Source organism: Martes martes, assembly GCF_963455335.1.
Source record: "Martes martes genome assembly, chromosome: 8".
Classification (NCBI taxonomy): domain Eukaryota; kingdom Metazoa; phylum Chordata; class Mammalia; order Carnivora; family Mustelidae; genus Martes; species Martes martes.
Genome location: NC_137895.1, coordinates 90,674,150 through 90,696,096, shown reverse-complemented (window position 1 = coordinate 90,696,096; position 21,947 = coordinate 90,674,150). Strand labels below are relative to the sequence as shown.

At 35.9% G+C, this 21,947-nt stretch overlaps 1 pseudogene across 1 annotated transcript; it reads right to left on the bottom strand.

The window, feature by feature from the left end:
- Nucleotides 1-1,877: 1,877 nt before the first annotated feature.
- Nucleotides 1,878-21,339, bottom strand: LOC308347500 (olfactory receptor 6C3-like; annotated as a pseudogene). Its single transcript has 2 exons — nt 21,057-21,339; nt 1,878-2,524 (listed from the first exon to the last, which is right to left on the bottom strand). The product of its transcript is annotated as an olfactory receptor 6C3-like (transcript).
- Between the last annotated feature and the right edge of the window lie 608 nt (nt 21,340-21,947).

Genomic DNA, 21,947 nt, shown 5'->3' with positions numbered 1-21,947 from the left:
GAGTATAGAGAGTGAGAGAGGAGCAAATGTATGAGAGAGAAAAAAACACCTGAAAGTATTTTAAAACTGTCTGATGTGGTTTCTACACAGATCTTATGTAGCATGAGTTACGTAATGTTTTATCTGTTCTCTCTGCCGATGGCTCACAGGGAATAATTCAGTGAATCAAAATTGCCAGAACAGGACTGCACACAAAACACTAAGGAATATAAAACATAATACACATTAGAATTGAGATTTGATAAAGAAGCTTGGGGGACAGTGTCCAATGAGACAGAAAAAATAACAATGAACAAACAACCATTCTAAATGTGATTTGTTTCTCTTGAGAAACAAACATACTGACAGAAATTATTTTTCAGACAGAGATTACCAAAAAAGTATCTCAATTCATACTTCAGAACTCTACCAAAAGTGCCCTTACACCATGACATTTTTAAAAACTGGTAATCTAGCACATTGTACTAAGTCATTCATTGCCCCTATTAACTTTAAAAAAAAATATTTTATTTATTTGACAGACAGAGATCACAAGTAAGCAGAGAGGCAGGCAGAGAGAGAGGGGGAAGCAGGCTCCCTGCCGAACAGAGAGCCGGATGCAGGGCTCGATCCCCGGACCCTGGGATCATGACCTGAGCCAAAAGCAGAGGCTTAACCCACTGAGCCACCCAGGCACCCCACCTCTATTAACTTTAATCTGCCTTCCAAGAAGAATTTTTGCTACTCTAATACTGCTAGTGCTTTATACTTTTTTTCCTTCTCACTCTGTTGTTCACCAGCAGTGTCAGTTGAGGAGGTTCTTACTTTGATTGATTAATGTTCCAGTGTATATTGGCACCTTCCTTGACTAGACCATGATAATATAATCATCCCCAAATGATATGATGTGAGTGTAAAACACCAATAAAATTGTGCCTGTCTTTAGTAAAAGCTAAGCAATATATGCAGGTCCATAAGAGTTTGTAAAATGTAAAATAGAACAAGCATAAATTTTTCGTCATTTTATTTTGTTTCATTTTCAAATCAGGTTATTATATCGGCTGTTATAGCTCAAGACCTCAGGTGAAAAACTCAACCTCTCAATTTACATATTTGTGAAAAAGAGATAATCATTCTAATTTGCCATATAACTTTGAAAACTAAATACGGTATGATTGAGGACATACCTAGTTGAGTATATGGCATAGAATAAATGCTCTCTACAAAAGAGATATTATTATTTGTGAAATTCCTATTAGACTTCCAGGTGGCATGAGTGTAACGGTGACTGCCTAAATACTCATTTATCTCATATTTTTAAATATAATACAGATGAACAAGGAGAGTATATAAAATAAGACATATCATATACCTTAAGCATAACTACAAAATAGAAGATATATGACCTTCAAATAATTTATAAGCAGTAAAGTAAACACTCAAGCCTATATCTGAAGGGAGGAATTGAACAAACACTGCAGATATTATGTAAAAAAATATGGTTGTTGCAGATAATATATTTCGTTTTTTATAACTTTAAGAAAGAAACTGCAATATCAGTAACAAAATAATATTTTAGAGTAAGTTGATTAAACTGTTTACTCCTTTAGCTATTACCACATACAATATTTTTTATTATTCATAACAATCAGCAAAATTAGGTATGTTTTATAGCCACTGCATTTCTGTATAGAATTGTAACTCAATAAAGAAACGGAACCTATAGAGGGTTTGAAAAAAAGACATAACGTAGTTACTTTTGGTTTAAAAGAAAAATTGAAGTGCTTTGCTTTACAAGTGTCTATGAGATGGATATTGGAGGATACTATAGAAGTTGAAATTTTATTTGTCCTTTATTGGATCTTCACAATGACATCTATTCATGTTAATACATACTTTCATTTGTTTCTAGAAAATAGTACTTTATGCAGCAAGTTTTGAAAGCTTGTTTTACTTGCTGATTCCTTAGGGTATAAATAAAAGGGTTCAACATGGGGGCAATTGAGGTTTGAGAATAGCTACTCCTTTGGTCAGTGATGCTCTTTCTTTTGACGAAAGCTTGACATACATGAATATACAGCTCCCATAAGAGATGGAAATGACAATCAAGTGAGAGGAGCATGTGGAGAAAGCCCTTTTCTTCTGACTAGCAGGTGGGATTCTCAAGATCGTGCTAAGGATGCACAGGTAGGAGAGAATCACTAATGCTAAAGTAAAGAGCAGAGTGACAAAAGCAAAGTAAAAGCCAGTCATCTTTAAAAGCCATGTATCTGAGCATGAGAGTTGTAAAATGGGCAAATAGTCACAAGAGATATGATCAAATACATTAGAAGCACAGAAATCTAGCTGGAGGATGAACATGAGTGGTGGGAAAATGGTAAGAAATCCTCCTAGCCAGGACCCAAAGACAAGCAGGGTGCAGATTTTTTTGCTCATGATGGTGGTGTAATGAAGAGGCTTGCAGATGGCAATGTAACGATCAAAAGACATGGCAGTAAGAAGAAAAATTCAGAAACACCCATGAAGATGAAGAAAAATAGTTGAGCTAAACAATTGTTATAGGAAATGGTCTTGATATTCGTAATGATTGCCCCCAAAAATCTGGGGATAGAGACACTGGTGAATGTGATTTCTAAGAAGGAGAAATTCTGCAGAAAGTAATACATAGGAGCCTTGAGATGACAGTCTATCAAGGTGAGGATGATGATGGTAGGTTTCCAGAGACACTTAATACATAAGCCATAAATAAAAAGATAAAGATCACAACCTGAAGCTGTGGGTCATCTGAGATGCCCAAGAGAATGAACTCTGTAATCTTTGTGTGGTTTCTCATGCTGCCTTTTATTTTCTTTAAGCAAAATCTACTGTTGGGAAACAAGACAAAAAAAAGAGTATGTGAATAGTAAAGGAATTGAGGGTTTAAAAATTTTAATGTTCATATTAGTAGCTCTAATGAAATGAAGCAATGGAACATTTTTCCTGTGTGCAGTTTTGCAATATCCACTCAGTCTGTTAAAGCATATATATTTTACACATCCTCTCTTGAAAAGGAAAACATATTCATAGGTCTATGTTAAAAGTCCCCTCATGAGTGACTTTACATAATGCCTGTACCTGTAAGCAAATTGTCTATATATGCAGCATATTTATTAATTTTTATTTCTTAATTTTTATTTTATTTTAATTCCAGTGTTGGTAACACACACTTATATTCAATTCACTTGTACAATATAGTGCATACAACAATTGCATACATCACCCAGTGCTCATCAGGACCCGTGTACTCCTTCCTTAATCCCCATCCCCTATTTCTCCCTTTCTCCCACCCATCTCCCCTCTGGTAATCATCAGTTTGTTCTCTACAGTTAAGAGTGTCTTCATTCCATAAAGGAGGAAAGAACATCCAATGGGAAGAAAGAGAGTCTCTCCAACAAATGGTGGTGTAAACTGGTCAGCTACATGCAGAAGAATGAAAATACACCACTCTCTTACACCATCCACAAAACTAAACTCAAAATGGATTAAAGATCTATATGTGAGACCTGAAAGCATAAAAATCCTAGGAGAGGGCACAGGAGTAATCTCTCTGAAATTGGCCACAGTAACATTTTTCTAGATATGTCTCCAGAGGCAAAGGAAATTCGTTCCTGCAATACTAGCTATCACATCTGTAATTTAGATATTGAAGCATTATTTTCCAGTTTCCAAGATTGTGTGTTCTTAGGACTGAAATACCTAATTCTGAGTTTTAACTTTGATGCCACTTACAAACTTCATCTTCTCATTTTGGTGGAAGCTGATGTCTCTGTTATAATTCCTGAGCTTAATAAGAACATGATCATTGTTATTCTTAACATATATACTTTTTAAATGTGACCAGTAGAAATAAATGTATTTCCTGTCTTAGAAATATGAGACTAGAATTGCCTTGGTTGTAAATGAGAATAAAATTCTTTATTTGTGTGAAAGAAAACAGAAGCCAGAAATATCATTTAATACATAGAAGAAGCCATATAAATAACATAATTTTTACAACATAGTGATCCATTCATATCATCTTCATGTTCTGTATTTAAATTAACAATTGACTTCCTTTTTTTTTTTTCATTTTAAACTATGTTCACTTTGTTTTGTTACTCTCCATATTTGAGGACAAGAGGAGTTCATAAGGGAATTTTTTGATCACAAAATATCTCATTGTCTTCTTTCCAGAAGAGTAAATAAGTAGAATTAATAGAATTCTCTGTAAAATTTACTTTATAAAAACTGTAGATTATTAAAATGTAATCAATATGGGGCACCTGGATGGCTCAGTCAGTTATACATCTGCCTTCGGCTCAGGCCATGCTCCCAGGGTCCTAGGATCTAGTCTGGCATCAGGCTCCCTGCTCAGTTAGGAACCTATTTCTCCCTCTGCCTCCAGCTCCCTCTGCTTGTGCTCTCTCTCTCTGTCAAATAAATAAATAAAATCCTTAAAAAATATAATCTATATGTTGGCTAACTGAATATAATAAGAAAATTTAAAAAAAATTAAAAAATTAAGCTCATTTTGTTTCAATTAAAAAAAAAACAGTTAACCAAAATAAATAAGTTTCTTTTTTAGTAAATTCAGTGAATTTGGTTTTGGAGAAATGTTCAATGCAGAAAACTTTAAATGCTTTTTATGATTAAAAAAATGTTATCTTATATGACTTTTATCCATCATGTTCTATCTTTATTCTTAGAAACCAATGTTTTATTTATGCTATAAGTTCTCAATAATATTTGCTGTATTATTTTCTTCCTGTAGGGGATAAATGTCAAGCTTATATTGTGCCTCTTTTTTTCTTTTAATTTTTCCTGACAATCAACGTTTCTTCCTTAAGGAATAAACACACTTTTGTTATAAGACACCAGCAAAACTGTCAGATCAAAAGACAGAGATTGCTACCATATTTTGAAAAATGACTGAAGTAGTAAATCATAAAATTAGTAATTATAAATATACTAATGTGATAACTTGGGAATCCCTGCAATTTATTTCAACAAAATAACCTCTGAAATGGGGGGTAAGCACATTCACTGACAAGTATGGAACATACGTACTTTTTTTTTTTTTTTTAAGATTTTATTTATTTATTTGACAGACAGAGATCACAAGTAGGCAGAGAGGCAGGCACAGAGAGAGAGGAAGGGAAGCAGGTTTCCCGCTGAGCAGAGAGCCTGATGTGGGGCTTGATCCCAGGACCCTGAGATCATGACCTGAGCTGAAGGCAGAGGCTTAACCCACTGAGCCACCCAGGTGCCCAAACGTACTTACTTTTTGTTATGTCTAATGATTCAAGTCATAAATATAACCCCTGATTTTCTTAATTTACTTAAAATGTGTGAGGCAATGCACTCATAATCTACTTCAGGAGGTTTCTGTCATGAGTTTACCCTTGCCTCTGTCATGTAAAAGCCTCTCACACTCAGAAAATGGAGGCTTGATTGCACACAAGCTTTCTATAGCCTCTGCTCTAATCAAAGCAATTTCTTTTTATCACTTTTATGTTTCCATATTACCATAAACATTGTTCTGAACTGAACTCCAAGAAGTACTATTGTAAGCCTGTGAGTTCTTTAAGAGATTTCCAGGGGGTACAACCCTATGACTGGAAGGTAAAATATTTCACAGCTCCCTGGATAAGATGAAGATTGACTGACTACTATCCAAATACTAAACAATCTTACCTTCTCTGGTCATTGTATAAATCCCTGAGAGACCAGGGTGAAGGAAGGAAAAGTTGCAAAAAGAGATAAACTCAAGAAGTATATTGATGCTGTGACGTGCATCTTCCTAGAAAGCTAGCAATGCAGTGACATAAAAGCAAAAGTGTACTTACCAGCAACACAATCAGGCTAGTTTCCCTTTGTCTGTACTTATTTTTCCCGATACGCCCATGGAGCTCAGTCTATACTCAGCAGATAGTTTATTCTCAGTTCCTTTGGGACTGGTTAAATACAGGGCTGAGCTACACAGTAGTGGACCCTTCAAAAGTAGCAGTCAGACTTTATTAATTGATACACCTCCACCTGTAAAAAGTAGAATGAATAAGCAAATTATTTTATTTATTTATTTTTGTTGTGTATTTTTGTTACTAACTTTAAAGTGAAAATAGGGCTTTGAAATGAAAATGTCTCAATTACCAAGTTCTTTTGTTAAAAGAAACAAACCCCAAAACCAAAAAACCAAACACAAAAAACATTTTCAGACTTTAGTGTTAGGCTATTGCCCACCTTCTTCCAAAAACCATTCAGGATTAAATCCTCTGCCAGATCTAAAAGCCTCCTTTATCTTGTCAACTCTCAGCCCCAACCTGCTTACTATATCCACAATCCATGGGACCAGTTCTGGATCTCATTATTACCTTGAAAATGTCTGCTCTGTGCTCAACAAACTTACCTATTCTTTCTTTTTTGTTATTAATTTTTTTTTAAAAACATGAGTATAGTTGACTTACACTGTTAAGTTAGTTTCAGGTACTCACTTAGTGATTTGACAAATTTATACATTATGCTGTGTTCATCACAAGTCTAGCTACCATCTGTCCCCTTACACTGGTATTACAATATCATTGATTGTATTCCTTCTGTTGTGTGTTTTACTCCCAGGACTTAACTTATTTCATAAGTGAAAGCCTGTATCTCCCTCTCCCCTTCACCCACTTTACCCAACCCCCAACCCACCTCTCCTCTGACAACCATCAGTTTGTTCTCCATATTTACATGTTTGGTTCTGTTTTTTGTTGTTTGTTTATTTATTTATTTATTTAAAATGTTTTATTTATTTATTTGAGAGAGAGTGAGAGAGAGCATGAGCATGGGCAGGGGAGAGGGAGAAGCAAATTCCCCACTGAGCAGGGAGTCCCATGTGGGCCTCCATCCCAGGTTCTTCAGATTATGACCTGAGCTGAAGGCAGACACTTAACCAATTGAGCCATCCAGGTGCCCTGTTTATTCATTTTTTTTAAAAGTAGCCACTATGAGGAGAATCATATGGTATTTGCTTTTCTCAGTCTGAGCTATTTCACTTATGATAATACCTTCTACATACATCCATGTTATTTGAAATGCAGGATCTCACCCCTTTTTATGGCTGTGTATTATTCCACTGTATATATGTATATATACACACACACATGCATATGTATATATATATACACATACACTTATGTATGTATACATGTACATATATACAGAATATATGTATATATATGTATATTGTCTTATTTTATATACATGTATATACATACACACACAATTGTATATATTATATATAATACATATATATAAAATCACCTCTTCCCTATCCATTCATCTATTGTGTCTATTGACAGACACTTAAGTTGTCTCATGTCCTGGCTATTGTAAATAATGTTGCAATAAACATAGAGGTGTGTATATTATTGAAATTAGTGGGTTTTGGGGGGGGCTGGTAAATACCTAATAATAAAATCATTAGGTCAAAAAGTACTTTTGACCTAAATTCTTTAAATTCTTAATTTTCTGAGGAAACTTCATAATGTTTCCCACAGTAGGTGTAACAATTTACATTCTCACCAACAGTGCACGTGGGGTCCTTTTTCTCCGCATCTTATCAGCATGTGTTATTTTTTGTCATTTTGACTTCAGCCATTCTAACTGGTATAAGGTAACATCTCAGTGTGGTTTTGATTTGTATTTCCCTTTTAATTCATGATGTTGAGCATCTTTTCATGTGTCTGTTGGCTACCTATATGTCTTTGGGGAAATGTCTGTTTGGGTCTTCTGCCCATTTTTTAAATAGATTGTTTGCTTTTTTGGTGTAGAGTTCATAAGTTCTTTATGTATTTTGGAATTAAACCCTTATCAGATATATCGTTTGCAAATATTTTCTGTCATTCAGTAGGTAAACTTGTTGTTTTGTTGATGGTTTCATTTTTTGTGTAACAACTTTTTATTTTTCTGCAGTCCCAATAGTTTATTTTTGTTTTTGTTTCCCTTATCTTAGGGGATATATCTAGAAAATTGTTGTTACAGTCGATGCCAGAGAAATTACTGCCTATGATTTCTTCTAGGATTACTTATGGTTCCAGGTCTCACATTTAGGTTTTTAATCCATTTTGAGTTTTTTTTTTTTAGAATTTTTTTTTTTATTTGAGTACATGGTATTGGAAAGTGGCCAATTTCATTCATTTATGTGTAACTGTCCAGCACTTTTTATTGAAAATACTCTTCTTTCTGCACTGTATTTTCCTATCTCCTTTTCATAGATTAATTGACTCTATGATCACAGTTTTATTTCTTGGATCTGTAGTCTGTTGTATTGATCTAATGATCTATGTGTCTACTTTTGTACCATACTGTTTTGATTATTATGCCTTTGTAATATATCTTGAAATCTGGGATTGGGATACCTCCAGCTTTGTTCTTTCTCAGGGTTGCTTTGGCTATTGGGGTCTTCTGTGGTTCCATACACATTTTATGATTATCTGTTCTTGTGAAAAATGCTATTGGTATTTTGATAGGTATTGCTCACTAAGGTCTCAGGCCACCGGATGCAGATTCTAGTCCAGTCTGGGCTTTTAGGGTATATGGGGAGACAGCATCCCTGCAGCTCTTTGGTGTTTTTAAATTACATCTTTTTTTTTTTTTTTCTGCCCAAGGACAGAGGAATCTATTCCCAGTCCTTCAGTACTATCCCTCTCACTTATGTTCCCAGTAAGGGGGTGGGGGCTCCCTCTGTTACTATGTCTCCCTGTTTATTCTGTGCTCTTGCCTTTGTCTTTGTCATTGGTTGCTCAGAAGCTGTCCAGTCAGCCCTAGTTCTTCAGGAGGAATTGTACTACTAATAAGCATAATTTGGTGTGGTCTCTGGAGGAGGCATGTTCAGGGTCTTCCCATCACACCATCTTCTCCTATCAAAGAAGCATTTTAAAATCTTGAAAATTCAGAAGAGTATTTGAAACTTTAACTTTTCATTTTTAATTATAAGAGTGAATTGCAGAGAATACCAGAGGAGACTTGTATATAACTTAGCAGTTTCATTGTTGGTTAAGTTTTAGGAAATCATTTGCTACCAATATCACATCATTAGGTGCAATGCTAAATCCATTTGCATGCATTCTTTTGCATATGTACAAGTACTGGTAGAACATATATGTGAGTACTAAATTTTGATAGATATTTCAAAATTTCCCTCCCACAGACAAGAATAAACACCATTGCAAGCCAAGCATCACAGATATTAGAAATCACTTACATATTTTACAAATGTAAAGATGAGACGAAGCCACAATACACTTACTACTAAAGACAGTCATGTAAAGACCAGATCAGAGAGCCCAGATATTAAAGGTAAAGAGACACAATATCTTTGTAAACTTGGAGAAATTAATTAACTTTTCCGTGCATTAATTACTCTTCTCATAAAATGAGAAGACTAATAGTCTTAACTCCTAGGGTATCCTAATGATTAAATGAAATAAGGAATGAAAGTGCTTACAGACTAGTTAGGATACAGGAGGTTCTTAACAGACAAATGTTTATTCTTTTAATTTTATATTCCCCAATTGTTAGAGAGTTTGAACATTCTTTTAAAAAGAGTTGAGGGAAATTGGAAGGGGAGGTGAACCATGAGAGACTATGGACTCTGAAAAACAACCTGAGGGTTTTGAAGGGGCAGGGGGTGGGAGGTTGGGGGAACCAGATGGTGGGTATTAGGGAGGGCACGTATTGCATGGAGCATTCGGTGTGGTGCAAAAACAATGAATACTGTTATGTTGAAAATTAAAAAAAAAACATATTGTTTATTTATTTGAGAGAAAGAGACAGAGAGGGGCACCTGGGTGGCTCAGTCATTAAGCATCTGCCTTCGGCTCAGGTCATGAACCCAGGGTCCTGGTATCAAGCCCCACATCGGGCTCCCTGCTTAGCAAGGAGACTGCTTCTCCCTCTCCCACTTCCCCTGCTTGTGTTCCCTTTCTATTTGTGTCTCTATCAAATAAATAATTAAAAATAAAATCTTAAGGAAAAAAAAGAGAAAAAGGAAGAGACTGAGATAGCAGGAGAGAGCACCAGCAGGGAGTAGAGGGAGAGAGAGAGTCCAAGGTGGGGATCTATCCCAGGACCCTGAGATTATGATCTCAGCCAAACTCAGACATGTAACTGACTGAGCCACCCAGGCTCACCCAAGGCTGAACATTTTTTGTACCTAATGTAGTTTTAGTGAGTTACGCACAGGGGTAATCCACATGCTCCTACAGATATGTCTACAAACACATATTTTAATGAAAGAAGATTTTACTTGAACAATTGATCAAACATAGAGCCATTTCAATGAGTTAAGCATAAGGCAATCTCCATATGCTTCTACACTTAAGTTTACAGCTACTTATATCTTAACGAAAGACATGCTACTTGAAAGAATAATTATATGGTGTATAATAAGCACAGGGCTATTCCCATATGTGTCTACACTTAAGCTTACAGACACTTATAGCATAATAAAAGAAGATGCTGCTTGAGAGAAAGATTATAAACAGTGGAGTTTTGATGGCTAAAGCACAGCAAAATCCCCATATGCTTCTATACTTAAGTTTATAATCACATCTTTTTAAAAAACTTTTTATTTGAATTCCAGTTAGTTAACATAGAGTGTAGTTTTAGTTTCAGGTGTACACTATAGTAACTCAAAACTTCCCTACAACACCTGGTGCTCATTCCAAGGAGTGTTCCCCCTAATCTGCATTAACTATTTCACCCATTCTTTAGTAAATATCAGTTTGTTCTCTAACATTTAAGAGTCTCTTTCTTGAGGGGCGCCTGGGTGGCTCAGTGGGTTAAGGCCTCTGCCTTCGGCTCGGGTCATGATCTCAGGGTCCTGGGATCGAGCCCCACATCGGGTTCTCTGCGCAGCAGGGAGCCTGCTTCCTCCTCTCTCTCTCTCTGCCTGCCTCTCTGCCTACTTGTGATCTTTCCTCTGTCAAATAAATAAATAAAATTATAAAAAAAAAAAAAAAAAAAGAGTCTCTTTCTTGATTTGTCTCTCTCTATTTTGTTTACTTTTGCACACTTGTTTTGTTTCTTAAATTCCACTTAGGAGTTGAAATCATATGGTATTTGTCTTTCTCTGACACACTTATTTCAGTTTGCATACTTTAGAGAGATTGAACATTTTTAAAAATTCTATTTCTCATCCATGAATTGTCTATTCCTATCTCATGTTCACTTTTTGGGGATTATGTCTTATTTAATAGTAGGAGATATTTATGTACTTGGATATAAACCCATAGTGAATTTCTTTTGTTGAATCAAGTCTTCAGAAACTCTCCTTAACTTATTTATGAGGTGCTTCTTCTAAAAAAAAAGTATCATGAATTCTTGGTGACCTATTCTTCTTAGAGCAACTTTCCACACATTCATGTGCTCACTGTTTCTATGGTTCTGCTGTTCCCATTTGCTTCCTAATCCATCCAGAATTTATTCATATGTATGAATCTGTTTTTTTTTCTTTTTAAATAAATGGTCAACTTCTCTAATATCACTAGGCTAGGAACAACATGAGAGGTTGGACAGTGAGTCACTTAAAGCACCAAAGCCATGGTATGGTATCCCCTGCAAGTAATGTTTTTAGTTCAGAGGACATGGGTCTGAGAAATTCATACTTCTCATTTTTCAGGGAAAGAAGAAAGGTTTCTTAGTATCCTCAATGTAAGTGTCTAATTTTAGCAAGGTCAAAGCACAGTAGTATTTGACCTTTTTCTGCAATTTCACTTCACCCCATCCACCCTCACCTTTTCCATTCCAGAATACCTGTGGTTTTCTTTCCTTATTGTTTTAATAATCTTACTTTTTCTTCTCCTTTAGGATGTTCACAGTCACATAAGGTCTTTCCCCTTTGGCACCTCAGTTCACTTCTACTCATTCATCAATGATGCTTTATTTGTTTGTTTTTATTGAGTATTGCTGACACACAATGTTACAGTAGCTTCAGATTTATGACGTTGCAATTCAGCAAGTCTATACATTGTGCTATGCTCACCATAAGAGTAGTTATCACCTGTCACCATCCAACAGGATTACAATAGCATTGACTACATTCCCTCTGCAGTACATTTTATTCCTGTGACTTATTTATTCCATAACTAGAAGCCTGTACCTCCGACTCTTCTTCACCCATTGTACCTATCGCTCCAACATCTTTCATCTGGCATTTGTGATTTTGTCGGCATATGTGTTCTCTGTATTGTTCTCTGTACTGATGGGTCTGTTTCTGCTTTGTTTTCTGGTTTACTTGTTCGTTTTGCTTTTTGGATTCTACATATAAGTGAAAGCATATGGTATTCGTCTTTCTCTATCTGGTATATTTCACTTGGCATAGTATCCTCTGTGTTGCTTGATGCTGTAAATGGCAAGATCTCATTCTTTTTTTTATAGCTGAGTAAAATCCCATTGTGTGTATATGTATATGTATATGTGTATGTATATGTATATGTATATGTATATGTATATGTATATTTTTCTTTCTCTATTCATCTATAAACATAAACTTAGGCTGCTTGCATATTTTGAGCATTTTGAATACTGTAAAAATGTGGGGGTGCATATATCTTTTGGAACTAGTGTTTTGATATAATATTTTTATTATTTATAATAGTAAGCAAAATGATTGATGTTTCATAACCAGTGACTTTATATTCATAATTATAAATCACTTACATGGAACCTAGAGATACTTTAAAGAAAGACACAACTCAGCCATGATGTAAAGAATGTTTAACAAATAATCTCAGCATTTCCTGTAGCTGTGACATTGATATAAGAAGATAGCAGATTAGAAATTTTAACTTTCATTTTTCTCTTGTTAAATCTTCACAATAACATTAGTTCATATTAATCAGAACTTTGATTTCTTTGTATGAGACAGTACTATAAGGGTCAAATCTTTGAAGGTTTGTATCTTTCCGGCTCCTTGGGGAGTAAATGAAGGAGGTCAGCATGGGGTCAACAGAGTTATTGAGAATAGCTACTTCTTTGGTCAATGAAGCCCCTTTTCTCCCTGCTGAGTAATTAGCATATATGGAAATGGCAATGACAATCATGTGAGAAATAAAAGTGGAATAAAACTTTTTTGTCTCACTGGCATGTGTGATGTATATTAGGACAAAATCACAATGCTAAAGTAAATAGCAAAGTAACCAAAACAAGGGAAAAACAGATTACTTCTAGGAATCATGTATCTGACAAGATGGTTATACAAGCAAAAGATATGCACAGGCAGTTATCTGTGATATTGGATGCACACTTCTCCAGCTGGAGCAGAAAAATAACACCTGGAGAAATGGTCAGGAACCTGCCCAGCCATGCATAGAGCACAAACAGGTTGTATAATTTCCTGCTAATGATGGTGGTGTAATGAAGGGGTTTACAAATAGCAACAGAGGGGTCAAGGAACATGGCAATTAGAACGGGAAATTCATTCACCTCCATGAAGATAAAGAAAAATTATTATGGTACAACTCTTATGAGAAAGGATTTTATGCTTGGTGGTGTTTGTCCCCAGAAATCTACAGATACATACAGTGGTAAATGAGATTTCTAAGATAGAGTAGTTTCAGCTAAGAAACACATAGGTGGCTATTGATGGAAGTCTACCAAGTAATGATAGCCAGGTTGCCAGTGACACATAATATGTATGTGATAAATAAGAAAGGTAAAACCTCAACCAGAAGATCAAGATCATCAGAAAGACTCAGCAGGACAAGCTCTGACCATTCTATCATTGTTCATTTCCCTCTTTCTCTTTTTTCTTTTGTAAAGATATGCAACAACATTGATGAGTATAAACATATTGATAATAATACAACAATCATAGGGAACTTTAACACCTCACTGATTGCAATAGATAGATCATCTAGTAGGAGATCAAAAAGGTAACAAAGGTTTTGAATGACATATGGGACCAGATGGACTTCACAAATATATTCAGAGCATTCCATCCTAAAACATCAGAATACACATTCTTCATGAGTGCACATGGAACATTCTCCAGAACAGATCATATACTGGTTCACAAATCAGGCCTCAGCTGGTACCAAGTGATTGGGATCATTTCCCTATATATTTTCAGAGCACAATACTTTGAAACTTGAACTCAATCACAAGAGGAAATTTGGAAAGAATTCACATACATAGAGACTAAAGAGCATCCTACTAAAGAATGAATTGGTCAACCAAGAAATTAAAGAAGAATTTTAAAAAAATGTGGAAACTAATGAAAATGAAAACACAACTGCTCAAAACCTTTGAGATGCAGCAAAGGTGGTCCCAAGAGGGAAGTATATAGCAGTACAAGCCTTTCTCAATAAACAAGAAAGGTCTCAAATACACAACCTAACCTTACACCTAAAGGAGTTGGGGGAAAGAATAACAATAAAGCCTAAAGCCAGGAGGAGAAGAAAATTAATAAAGATTAGAGCAGAAGTCAATGAAATAGAAACCAAAAAGAATGGTAGGACAGATTAATGAAATTAGAAGCTGGTTCTTTGAAAGAATTAATAAGATAGATAAACCTCTGACCAGTCTTATCAAAACACAAAGGACCCAAATAAACAAAATCATGAATGAAAGAGGAGAGAACACAACCAACACTGAAGAAATACAAACAATTATAAGAACATATTATAAGCAACTATATGCCAACAATTTAGGCAATCTGGAAGAAATGAATACATTCCTAGAAATGTACACACTGTGAAAAGTGAACAGGAAGAAATAGGAAACCTGAACAGACCCATAACTAGCAAGGAAATTGAAGCAGTCAAACAAGAGTCCAGGACCAGATGGCTTTCCAGGGGAATTCTACTAAAACATTTAAAGAAGAAATAATACCTATTCCACTGAAGCTGTTTCAAAAAATTGAAATGGAAGGAGAGCTTCCAAACTCTTTCTATGAGGTCAGCATTACCTTGATCCTAAAAGCAGACAAAGACCAAAAAGGAGAATTACAGACCAATATCCCTGATGAACATGGATGCAATAATTCTCACCAAGATCCAACAGTACATTAAGATCTAACCAAAAGGATCTGCCAAAAGGATCCAAAAGTATACATTAAAAGGATAAATCACCACGATCAAGTGGGATTTATTCCTGGGCTGCAAGGGTGGTTCAACATCTACCTATCAATCAATGTGATACACTACATTAATAAAAGAAAGAACAAAAGCCATATGATCTTCTCAATAGATGCAGAAAAAGCAGTTGACAAAGTACAGCATTCTTTCTTGATTAAAACTCTTTGCAGAGTAGGGATAGAGGGAATATACTTCAGTATCATAAAAGCCATATATGAAAAGCCCAGGCAAAAATCATTTTCAATGGGGAAAAACTGAGAAATTTTCCCCTAGGGTCAGGAACATGGCAGGGATGTCCACTCTTACTACAGTTGTTAAACATACTCCTAGAAGTACTAGCCTCAGCAATCAGACAATGAAATGAAATAAAAGACATTCATATTGAAAAGGAGTAAGTCAAACTCTCTCTCTTCACAGATGACATGATACTTTAAGTGGAAAACCCCAAAGACTCTATCCTCAAATTACTAGAACTCAAACAGGAATTCAGCAAAGTGGCAGGATAGAAAATCAATCATAAATCAGTTGTATTTCTATAGACTAACAATGAGACAAGAAAGAGAAATTAAGGAGTTGATCCTATTTACAATTACACCAAAAATAATAAGATATCTAGGAATAAACCTAACCAAAGAGGCAAAGTGTCTATACTCACAGAATTATAGAACACTCATGAAAGAAATTGAGGAAGACACAAAGAAATGGAAAACCACTCTGTTCATGGATTGGAAGAATAACTACTGTTAAAATGTCTATGCTACCTAGAGCAATCTATACGTTCAGCACAATCCATGTCAGAACACCATCAACTTTTTTCACAGAGCTGGAACAAATAATCCTAAAATTTGTATGGAACCAGAAACGTCCTTGACTAGCCAAAGGAATGTTGAAAAAGAGAACCAAACCTGGTGACATCACAATTCCAGACTTCACGTTTTATTACAAATCTGCACTCATCAACACGGTATGGTACTGCCACAAAAACAGACACATAGATCAAGGAACAGAATAGAGAACCCAGAAATGGACCCTCAACTCTATGGTCAACTAATCTTTGACAAAGCAGGAAAAAATATGCAGTGGCAAAAACACAGTCTTTTCAACAAATGGTGTTGAGGAAATTGGACACACATATGCAGAAGAATGAAACTGGACCATTTCCTTACATCACACACAAAAATAGACTGAAAATGGATGAAAGACCTCAGTGTGAGCCAGGAATCCATCAAAATCCTGGGGAAGAACACAGGCAGCAACCTCTGTGACCTTGGCCACAGCAACTTCTTGCTAGACATGCCTTCAAAGGCAAGGGAAACAAAGGCAAAAAAGAACTATTGGGACTTCATCAAGATAAAGAGCTTTTGCACAACAAAGGAAACATTCAACAAAACCAAAAGACAAGCAACATATAGATTATAGATTCTCAAAAGTCCTTGAGACACCTGATAGTAAGAATGAGGAATTATAATGGTAGAGAAACTCTCTTTAAGGCAGCTAAGACAAAGAAGCTCCTTACATACAGAGGAAAGTCCATCAGAATAACGTCAGACCTGTCCACAGAAACCTGGCAAGCCAGAAAGGGCTGGCAAGATATATTCAGGGCACTAAATGAGAAGAACATGCAGCCAAGAATACTTTATCCAGCAAAACTGACATTCAAAATGGATGGAGAGATAAAGAGTTTCCAAGACCGGCAAGGCTTAAAAGAGTATGAGTCTACCAAGCTGACACAGCAGGAAATATTAAGGGGGGTTCTAGAAAAGAGGAGAAATTCTAAGAATAGCATTGAACAGAAATATAGAGACAATCGACAGAAAGAAAGACTTCAAAGGTAACACGATGTCAATAAAAACGTATCTCTCAATAATCACTCTCAATGTGAATGGCCTAAATGCACCCATAAAATGACAGGGTTGCAGTTTGGATAAAAAGACAGGACCCATCCATATGTTATCTACAAGAGACCCATTTTGAACCTAAGGATACACCCAGACTGAAAGTGAAGGGATAGAGAAGCATCTTTCATACCAATGGGCCTCAAAAGAAGGCCGGGGTAGTGATTCTCATATCAGATAAATTAGATTTTAAACTAAAGACAGTAGTCAGAGATACAGAAGGACACTACCTAATTCTTAAAGGGACTATCCACCAAGATGATCTAACAATTGTAAATATCTATGCCCCCAATATGGGAGCAGCCAATTACATAAGAAAACTATTGATCAAGATAAAGAGTCATATTGATATGAATACATTAATAGTAGGAGATCTTAACACTTCTGTCAGTAATAGACAGATCATCCAAGCAGAAAATCAATAAAGAAACAAGAGTATTGAATGACACATTGGAGCAGATGGACCTCATAGATATATACAGAACATTCCACCCTAAAATAACAGAATACTCATTCTTCTCAAGTGCACATGGAGCCTTCTCCAGAATAGACTAGACTGGGTCACAAATCAGGGCTCAACCGATACCAAAAGACTGAGATTATTCCCTGCATATTCTCAGATCACAATGCTTTGAAACTGGAGCTCAACCACAAGGAAAAGTTCAGAAGGAACTCAAACACCTGGAAGCTAAAGACCACCTTGCTTAAGAATGCTTGGATCAACCAGGAGATCAAAGAAGAACTTAAACAATTTATGGAAACCAATGAGAATGAAGACACTTTGGTCCAAAACCTACGGGATACAGCAAAGGTGGTCCTAAGGGGGAAATACATAGCCATCCAAGCCTCCCTCAAAAAAATTGAAAAATCCAGAATACACCAGCTGTCTCTACACCTTAAAGAACTGGAGAATCAACAACAAATCAAACCAACTCCACACATAAGAAGGGAAATAATCAAGATTAGAGCAGAGATCAATGAGGTAGAAACCAGAGATACAGTAGAACGTATCAATGAAACTAGAAGCTGGTTTTTTGAAAGAATCAATAAGATCGATAAACCATTGGCCACACTAATCCAAAAGAAAAGAGAGAAAGCCCAAATTAATAAAATTATGAATGAAAAGGGAGAGATCACAACTAACACTAAGGAAGTAGAAACAATCATCAGAAGTTATTATCAACAGTTATATGCCAATAAGCTAAGCAACCTAGATGAAATGGATGCATTCCTGGAAAACTATAAACTCCCAAAATTGAACCAGGAAGAAATTGACAACCTGAATAGACCGATATCTAGTAACGAGATTGAAGCAGTGATCAAAAACCTCCCATAAAACAAGAGCCCAGGACCTGACGGATTCCCCGGGGAATTCTACCAAACTTTCAAAGAAGAAATAATACCTATTCTCCTGAAGCTGTTTCAAAAAATTGAAACAGAAGGAAAACTTTCAGACTCTTTTTATGAAGCCAGCATTACCCTGATCCCCAAACCAGGCAAAGACCACACCAAAAAGGAGAATTTCAGACCAATATCACTGATGAATATGGATGCCAAGATTCTCAACAAGATCCTAGGAAACAGGATCCAACAGCACATTAAAAAGATTATCCACCATGACCAGGTGGGATTCATCCCTGGGTTACAAAGACAAGCAACATAATTGAAGAAGATATTTGTAAATGACTTATCAGATAAAAGGCTAGTATCCACAATCTATAAAGAACTTATCAAACTCAATACCCAAAGAACAAATAATCTAATTAAGAAATGGGCAGAAAACGTGAACAGACACTTCTCCAAAGAAGACATACAAATATACAAAAGACACATGAAAAAATGCTCAACATCCCTTGGCATCAGGGAAATACAAATGAAAATCATAATGTGGTACCACTTACACTGGTCAGAATGGCTAAAATTAACCACTCAGGAAATGACAGTTGTTGGTGAGGTGGCAGAGAAAGGGGAACCCTCTTACCCTGTTAGTGGGAATGCTGGGTGGTGTAGTCACTCTGGAAAACAGTATGGACGTTCCTCAAAAAGTTAAAAATAGAGCTACCTTATGACCCAGCAATTGTGCTACTAGGCACTTAGCCAAAGATACAAAGGTAGTGATCCAAAGGGGCACCTAGACCCCAATGTCCACAACAGTGAAACTGTGGAAAGAGCCCGGCTCAGCATGTCCTGTGCTGTATTTCTCAGTTGAATATATTGCATAGAGATCATTAGGAATGGTGCAGCACTACTTAGGATTATAGAATATTTTATATTACTAAATAATGGTTTGCATTATTTAGAATACTTTATTCTGTCCATAATCTTCTTTCACTTTTTCACACACACACACACACACACACACATGCACACACACACACATCATCCAAAATACTTTAGACACCTAATACTTTAAGTTGAATGAGTAGACAAGTATTTTAACTGCTGAAATTCTAAGTCTTGCTCTGTGATGAAGTTTTTATTTTCTACAAAACTTAAATGATTTTACTCTTTAGGCATTAAAAACTTAGATACATGCCCAGTTTCAAACTAGTCCAAAACTAAGACAGGAGCTATCATATATATCCCATTGTAGTCAGAAAGCAGAGGTTACATTCCATGGAAATAGAGAAGGTGAACTTATCCTACACATCTAAAACAGCTATTTCTTCACTAATTTCTACAGTATTTGTGTATCTGTGGATGTATGCATACATGTATCTACCCTGTATATCTGTCTATATCTACTGAGTCATTATGGGATTTGGAAATATGGAGGTCTATTTATGTTCTCAAAGAACTATGCTTTTTTTTTAATTTTATCAATAGGTAGATTATATGGACATACTCTATTAGGTAAGCAATATTTTTTTGGTTTTTAAATGAAAACATTCACATTTTCAAAAAAATCATATGGCATTTGAAAAATTTTTATAGAGGAACTGCAAGATGGTGAAGGGATTTCTGACAAAGATCAATGAAAATCACAAATTATATTGTCTTATAGAATAAGGAAAATATCATATCAATAATTATACAACATCCCTTCCATTCTGGGTGATGGCTGTCTTCCCAAATAAATCTCAAAGTACACCTTTCCAAATTAAAATAATTATTTTTCAAGAAGTTTCAGCTAACAATGGGTTCAGAAGAATGAGAACCAGACAGGCATATGAAGCTATATCAATTGAATGGGAAAGTATATTAAATGTGCTTGTAAACTGTTAGAAAGAAGTAATGAATAGGATGACAGGAAGGCCATTGTAAAATGAAGAAGTTGCTCAGACTTCATTTTTGCATATTTTAGTATATGTGCTGCTGAAACGAGCACATCATTTTTGTATATTTTAAATTGCCTGCAGTGGGTGTGTCTAATTCATGTACCATAGTATTTCATTTGCTTAAGAAAAATACAATCTTCCTTGCCCTGTCCATGAAGCCTCGCTTGACTTGCTCATTCCTTAGACTGTAAATAAAAGGGTTTAACATGGGGGCTACGAGGTGTTTAGCACAGCAGCTCCCTTGCTCAGAGACACTCTGTCTTTTGCTGAGGGTTTAATATACATAAAAATGCAGCTGCCATAGGAGATGGAGAAGACAATCATGTGGGATGAGCAGGTGGAAAAGGCCTTTGTCCTCTGACTATGAGAAGGAATTCTTAAAATTGTTCTGATGATATATATGTAGGGTAGAAATATTAATGCCAGAGTGAACATTGAAGTAAACACAGCACAGGAAAACCCCATTATCTCTAGGAATTTTGTGTCTGAACAAGAAAGTTGCAGCAGGGGAAAATAATCACAGGTAAAATGGTCAATAATATTAGACCTACAGTAATTAAGGTTTAAGAGCAACATGAGTGCAGGGAATATGATTATGAATGAAATCAGCGATGAAGAGAAGACAAGGAGTATTCACACCTGGGATTCATGATGGTCATGTAATGCAGAGGTTTGCAGATGGCAACATAATGGTCATAGGACATGGAAGCCAGGAGGTAAAATTCAGTGACTCCCAACAGAATGAAAAACAAATAACTGAACAATACAATCATTAAAGGAAATGGTTTTATCTCCTGTAATCACGGTGCCCAGGAACTTGGGTATGCTGACAGTGGTGAATGAAACCTCTAATAAGGAGAAGTTTCTGAGGAAGAAATACATGGGTGTCTGGAGGTGAGCACCCAGCAGGGTAAGGGTGATAATGGTCAGGTTCCCAGTGATGCTGAGCATGTAGGTGATGAACAGAAAGACAAAGATCACTCCCTGAAGCTGCGGGTCATCTGACAATCCCAGGAGGATGAACTCTGTTAGTTCTATGTGGTTTCTCATTCTCCAGTTGCTTATTTGTTGTTCTCCTGCCAGACCTCTAGGAGAAAACAAGGAACAAATTTGAAGAGAGGATTAGCAAAGGTCTAAGTGTGGAGACAGAATTTGGCTGAAATACTACATGTTTCCATCTAGAGATGAGAACTTGCTTGAATTGATAATAACAATGATCCATTAATTTCCTCTCTTTTACCGGTGAAATCTCCAGTTAAGGCAAGTTTGAAAATATTCAATATCACAGAGCTAAAAGGGCTAGAGCAAGGAGTTTTCTCAGGTTTTTCTCACTCCAAATAACACGTGGTAGCTTTCAAAGATGTGCCCATGAGGTTTTTTCCTAGTGAAGACCATCTTTGTGCTCTTGCTCTGATTGTTTACTAGTTTCCCATTCTCTGTAAGTTAAAGCTTAATACTTTTAGAATCCTCAGAAATGGGAGAGAGCCTGTATTTTTTAATGACTTGTGGATGTTTTGTTCTTAGACATTGATCAACTTTTGCTAACACTCAACTTTTCCAACTCCTCCTATCTCATCAGTCAGATATACTTGTCATTGCCACCAGCAACCTTAGAAGTTAGAGATAGAAGGGAGAAAGAGGCAGGAAATAATTTAAGC